This window comes from Grammomys surdaster, unplaced genomic scaffold (assembly GCF_004785775.1).
Source record: "Grammomys surdaster isolate TR1022 unplaced genomic scaffold, NIH_TR_1.0 256, whole genome shotgun sequence".
Taxonomy (NCBI): Eukaryota; Metazoa; Chordata; class Mammalia; order Rodentia; family Muridae; genus Grammomys; species Grammomys surdaster.
This window is the reverse complement of record NW_021604697.1, coordinates 9,218-15,184: the sequence shown is the minus strand read 5'-3', so window position 1 is coordinate 15,184 and position 5,967 is coordinate 9,218. Positions and strand designations below refer to the sequence as shown.

General features: G+C 37.8%; 1 pseudogene; it reads left to right on the top strand.

The window, feature by feature from the left end:
• The first annotated feature begins 2,525 nt into the window (after window positions 1–2,525).
• On the top strand, window positions 2,526–3,379 carry LOC114627660 (annotated as a pseudogene).
• The last annotated feature ends 2,588 nt before the right edge of the window (window positions 3,380–5,967 follow it).

Sequence of the window (5,967 nt, the reverse complement as noted above, 5' to 3'; positions counted from 1 at the left end):
TTACATTGGTACAGAATTTATTTTGAAGCAAAGAATCAAGGGTTTCATTGGTATAAATTTCTTCTATTGATACAGAATTTTGTTAAGCACAAGGTTTAGACTCAGTCCTTCTTAGCTGTTTTTCTAAACTGGTCTAAGATCTTTAACCTGTGAGTTAAGGGCCTAATATCAAATTCATGGCTCTGAGTTTATTGTTAGGGTGTTTTCTAGATTGTAATTAGAAATAGCTGAAAGTAAGTTATGGACAACAGTTCAGATTACTTTACATAGATAGTTTGTTTTCAAAAATGTCAGAAGTCCACAGAATATGATGTTATGGACATTTCTTTATTAAGAATCATTTGACTAGAGACTTGTCTGCTCCTGAAAGCTTCTCTTTCTTGGATTCGAAGAAGAAATTGAGCATCTATAGAGTTACTCCAGTAGTAGCGAGACAGACTCTAGGAAACAATTGCCTCATTTCATCTACAGACTAAATAGTGTCCAAAAAAGGACACAAATTACAGGTTAGGACAGCTTAGTTTTGCAGAGACAGAATAAGCTTGTCCTTAATAATTCCTGTTTGTCTAAGGTCTGTCAGATGTTTCTGGGCCAGAAGCCTGAAGACCAGATGCTCCAATGTTTTGAAGTATAAGGGACTATCCAGGTGATCAGAGGTCTCTATAATTTGGCTAAGTTTGGAAGCTATGCTTTGTGCTTCCTATATTTTTAGTTAATTCACTTGTTCTTGAATTTCCGACGGGGTTGAAGGCTTGTAGTATCATAGCCAATCCAAGTATTTACTTTGCGAGAACAGATTTGAGAGGACAGTTTTCATATGGCACTCAATTTGAAGCCAGGACATAAGCCAGGTACAGAACTTTGTAGAGGACAATGTTCAATTTTATTGTCAAGAATGTTAGACTGGGTTGGGTCTATCTTTTACCTTATTAATTACAAAATGGTTATAGTTGTGCTCAACTTTTATCTGAGATAAAAGTCTTTTAAGTGAACTGAAAGGGGGAAGTGTTGTGGATAGTCCTGGTATTTTGTATTCTGATGTTAATTCCATTCTCTTGAGAGAGGTTGCAGACAAGGAATGAGTCACATTCTCAAGGACTTCTTGTGAACCACCCGCTAATGAATAAAGGCGCCAATCACTGGGCTAGTAGGAGGCGGGACTTCTGGGTTGGACAGAGGAAGAGGAGAAGGAAGACACAGTCTGAGGCTGTTTTGGAACCAGGGTAAGCACATGGACAAGATGTAGTGGTAGAGTTTCCTGGTATCATGGCAGATTCAAAAGGATCCACCACCAGAGGATTAGATTTAACAGGTTTACAAGATTAGGTTTTAGTTGTTGCGCCCAGAGATTGAAACTCTGTGTGGTGGTTTTCTTCTCGTGGTGACTTGACCTAGTTCAAGAGAGAAAGGACTTGCATGATGTGCCCCTTAAAGGCCGTGGGGGTTCGAAGCCCAGGAATATGAGATAGTGATCAGCCAGCGGGAACTTAGCGAGCTGGGCGGTGAGATTGTGGAGCTCTGGAGCTGGGCATAGTGCCGGAACATGGAACATGGTGGATAAGCCAGGAGCTAGCTGGATGCCCGCCATTCTAATACCTCCCGCTACAGTTACGGATGTTTGTTGTTGTTTACAGGATTTGGTTGCAAGTTATCAGTCATGGTGAGGAATAAAAAACAGGAAAGTAGGTTAGATTCAGGGATCTCTCTTTTCTTTCTCTCCGCTATCCTTTCCTTACTATCTAGTGTTAGCAGTGAAGAGGGAAAAGGGAGGATAAAGGATGAAAAGACATGGGTGGATTGTTGTGTCTCCTTTTAGACTAAGAAAGCAACAGTGATTCTCAAATATTTTAGATTGGTGTGGATTTTTGTATGATTGTAGAAATTTAAGGTTATATGCAACTCATTTAAAATGTAATGTACAGTTCAAATGCTATGAAAGCTGTTACTGTAAACTTCTTAGGAAAGTTAAATGCAAGTTAGTAGTAGTCAGTCACCAACTAATAATCATACTCGTAGCCATTAACCTACTGTACTGTAGGTACTAGTTTAGTTAATTACAAAAATAAGCTTTATTTAGCCTCCTGTATATATTTTCAAGGTTAAGCAAAAAATTAATAGCTAAAACCAAGCAATGTTTTTCTATTTAGATATACTGAAATAGATAGGTGGTCCTCAAACACTTCAGAGATCTACAGAATATGGCATTTAAGATGTTTTAATAATAAAAGGCTTTTCCTGACAGAGACACATCAGCTCCTAATACAACACTCATTCTCCTATGGAGAAGATAATGGGCACCACAGAACCCCCAATCTGGAGTTTTCTTCAAATTTGTCAAGTCTGGACCCTGGACAAACAAACAAACAAACAAACAAAAAACTACTGTTTACCTCAACTGCTGACAGCATGGTGTCCAAACTGTAGACAAGCAGGACACTGGGAAATCATTTCACAGAAAAGGTCTGTCAGATCTTCTGGGCCTGGTGGCCAAAGATAGATGTTGTACTAACATAGAGGAACCTTGGATGACTGTCCAGGTAACAAGTAGTCTCTGTCATTTTATTAGATTTGAAGGTTGTTTGCTTTGCACTTCCTGTTTACTCAAGTAAAATTTGTCCTTCTCAAGTCTCTGATGGGATTTGAAGACTAGATAGTTTTTCTTATTATCAGATTTTTTAAAATCTCACAAAAGAGATGTAAAGTTTTTGAAGATTAAAGACATAAAATCTTAAGTGGTTTAGGATCTAAGAAAGTGGTTTAAGGTGTAAGAAAATTAGTTAGCTACAGAACTTTGAGCTCATCAAGATAGGATAGATAGTGGAGTACTTTCTCCAAGGTTGCCAAATACAAATGAATCGGAGGTTCGCCTCTGTTCGCTGTGCCCGAGCCAGGAGTCCGGGCAGGCAGTGCTGGCGAAGGAGAGAAGCCTGCAGCTGCCGCGATAGAACCTGAATGAAGCCTATGGGTTGCCCAGCAACTTCCTTGAGACCGACATGAGCAACCTGCAGACCTTAGGGGTTAGTGGGGGGCCGCTTTCACCCCCTACGAGACCAGGGTCAAAACAAATCTTCCCATCTTCAAGCTGAAGGAATCTACTGTTAGAAGAAGATACAGTGACTCTGAGCAGCTTCGAAGGGAACTAGAGAGAGAGAGAGCAAGGTTGTAGTTCCCCGCTCCCTGGGAAAGCATTTTTGTGGCAGCTTCCTTTTAGAGAAGATGATGGAATATTTGATGACAATTTCATCGAGGAAAGGAAGCAATGGCTGGAACAGTTCATAAACAAGGTTGCTGGTCATTCTCTGGCCATTGTCGTCACATGTTTTTACAGGATGAAATTATAGATAAAAGCTATACTCCATCTAAAATAAGACATGCCTGAGTTTGGCAAGAAGAGGCAAAACTCGAGACCATCAGTGGTTCATCCATACCAATGAAGAAGTTGTAACTAACTTAGCATACTGCACAGACACTGGTATAACACGCCCTGGGTATACTAACACTCACACACTCCCTTCCATTCTCTGTGTTTTGGTAGTTGACAAGACTTAAATTGCTTTAGTGAAAACTCCCTCGCTCCAGCCTAAGTAGCTCTTCCCGCTGTGTCCGTGTGCACACTGTAGCCTCCCAGCCCTTAAGAACTGCAGAGTCCTGACGAAAGCTGCGACTTGCTCTTATTTTCAGTTTCTGTGTCATGTTTGTTTCTTGAATCTGATTGACTAGAATATTTCTCCCCCCACTCCTTGATGTGTGATATCACCACTTTGTCCTAATTTATGTGCAGGAACACAACACCATTTGTTTCCAGTGCCACATATATGAGGTGTACTTTGTGTGCAGAATGTGTCTTCCTTCTGGCCTGTAATCCCCTTCACATGAAAGATTAATGAGGGAAATCTTTATATTCTGTATAAAAACAAAATCAAAATCAAATTTATATACTAAAATCATTTGTCTAAAATTTAAGTTGTTTTCAAATAAAAGTTGAAATAAAAAAAACAAAAACAAAAAAGAAAGTATTTAATTGACATTAATACCAAGTCTTGAAATCTGTTGTTTCTGAAATAATTAGTTGACATCAATTTTATGACTTTGAAATATCTTGTCTTTTGTTTTTGTACTCATTTTAATTGTAAAAGAATAAAATGTCACTGTCATAGTTAGAGTTTCAATTGCTATCAAGAGGCACCTTGACTATAGCAACTCTTAGAAAGAAAAGCATTTAATTGGCCTGCCTTACTGACCAGAGGTTTAATTCCATTATCATCATGGTAACATAAAGGCAGTGTGGTTTTGGAGATGTAGTTGAGAGTTCTACGGCTTGATCTGCAGGCAGCAGGAAGATACAGTGATACACTGGGCCTGATTTCAGCTTCTGAAACTTCAAAGCCCACCTCCAATGACATACCTCCTCAGACAAGACCACACTGACTTCAACAAGGCCTAATAGTGCCAATCCCTTTGGTAGCTATTTGTATCTAAACCACTATTCATTTTACTTGAAAATCTTCATCACCACCATTTCAGTGGCATTTTTGAAAAGTGGACTGGAATTTTTTTATAAAGGAGTATTTGTTATAAAAATTCATTATGTACTTTTGATTGGTACATTGCATCTATACAAGGTACAATGTGATTCATATATACATTGAGTAGTGATCAATTCATAGTTATTAGTGGACCTGATACTTTAAATTATTTTCACTTTTTAATAGTTGCATCAATTAAATTTCTTTTTTCCTGTCTATCTTGAGATGCATAATTTAATAATTATTCTGCAGTAGAATTGGTCACCAGAACGTATTTCTCCTTCAAATAATAAAACATCAGAACTGATTCTGCTTATCAAATTGGACCCATTGGTCAAACCTTTCTTTCTTTGAGATTCCTACTATTAGTAATTTCTATGAGGTCAATATTTCAAGATTCCACTTAAGAGAGAGATCCTGCAGGGCCTTTTCTTCTGTGCTTTGACTAATTTCACTCAACAAAGTTCCCTTTAGGTCTGTTTACATTGCCACAAATGAGAGGATTTTATGTTTTCTTGCTGAATAGTTTTCTATTTTTTTTCCACATCTGGCTGATTTTATATTTTGGCTGTTGTAAATAGGACTACCTTTAATTCAAGAGTTCATATATCTTTGTGACACGATGATTTCATTTTCTTTGGGTATATGTTCAGCAGAAGCATTGCTGGTCTGTATATTAGCTCTACTCTTAGTATAATTGGGAGTCTGTAATAACTGTATTAATTGACACTTCTACAAAATCACAAGAGTCTCATATCTTTACTAGTGTTTGTTAATATTATTTTATAAAGTTTCTATGTGTGTGTGTGTGTTTTGTCTGCATGTTTGTCTGTGTATTATGTGGGTGCCTGGTGCCTGTGGAAGCTAGAAGAGGGCATTGGATTTCCAGAAGTTGGAGTTACAGGCAGTTATATGCTGCCACGTGTGTGCTGGAACTTAAACCTGGGTTCTCTAGAAGGGGAACTCACATCCTTAACCATGTGCTATCTCTCCAGCCCTGGATTTATAATTTTTTATTTTTTGCTAACGGCCATTTTCAGTGGAGTGCGTCATTACTTCACTGTGATTTTTATTTGTATTACTCTGACTAACGATACTGACTACTTTTCCACACATCTATGGGCTATTTATATGTTTTCATTTGGGAAATGATAATCCAAATCTTACTTAATTCTACTTTTCCTAATGAGTTATTTGGGTCCTTTTTTAAAATTTATTTATTACAAATGTACTTCTTGTCTGATGTATAGCTTGGAATTCATTCCCATTTTGTTGGATAGCTCTTTGCCCTGTTTGTTGTTTCTTTTGCTGTACACAAACTACTTTTATGTAATTTCATTTATCAGCTTTAGTTTTCGTCATCCATGTGCCCAAATGGAGTAATATCATCTAAAATAATTGCCCAGACCAATGACCTGAGACATTTTACCTATATTTTCTT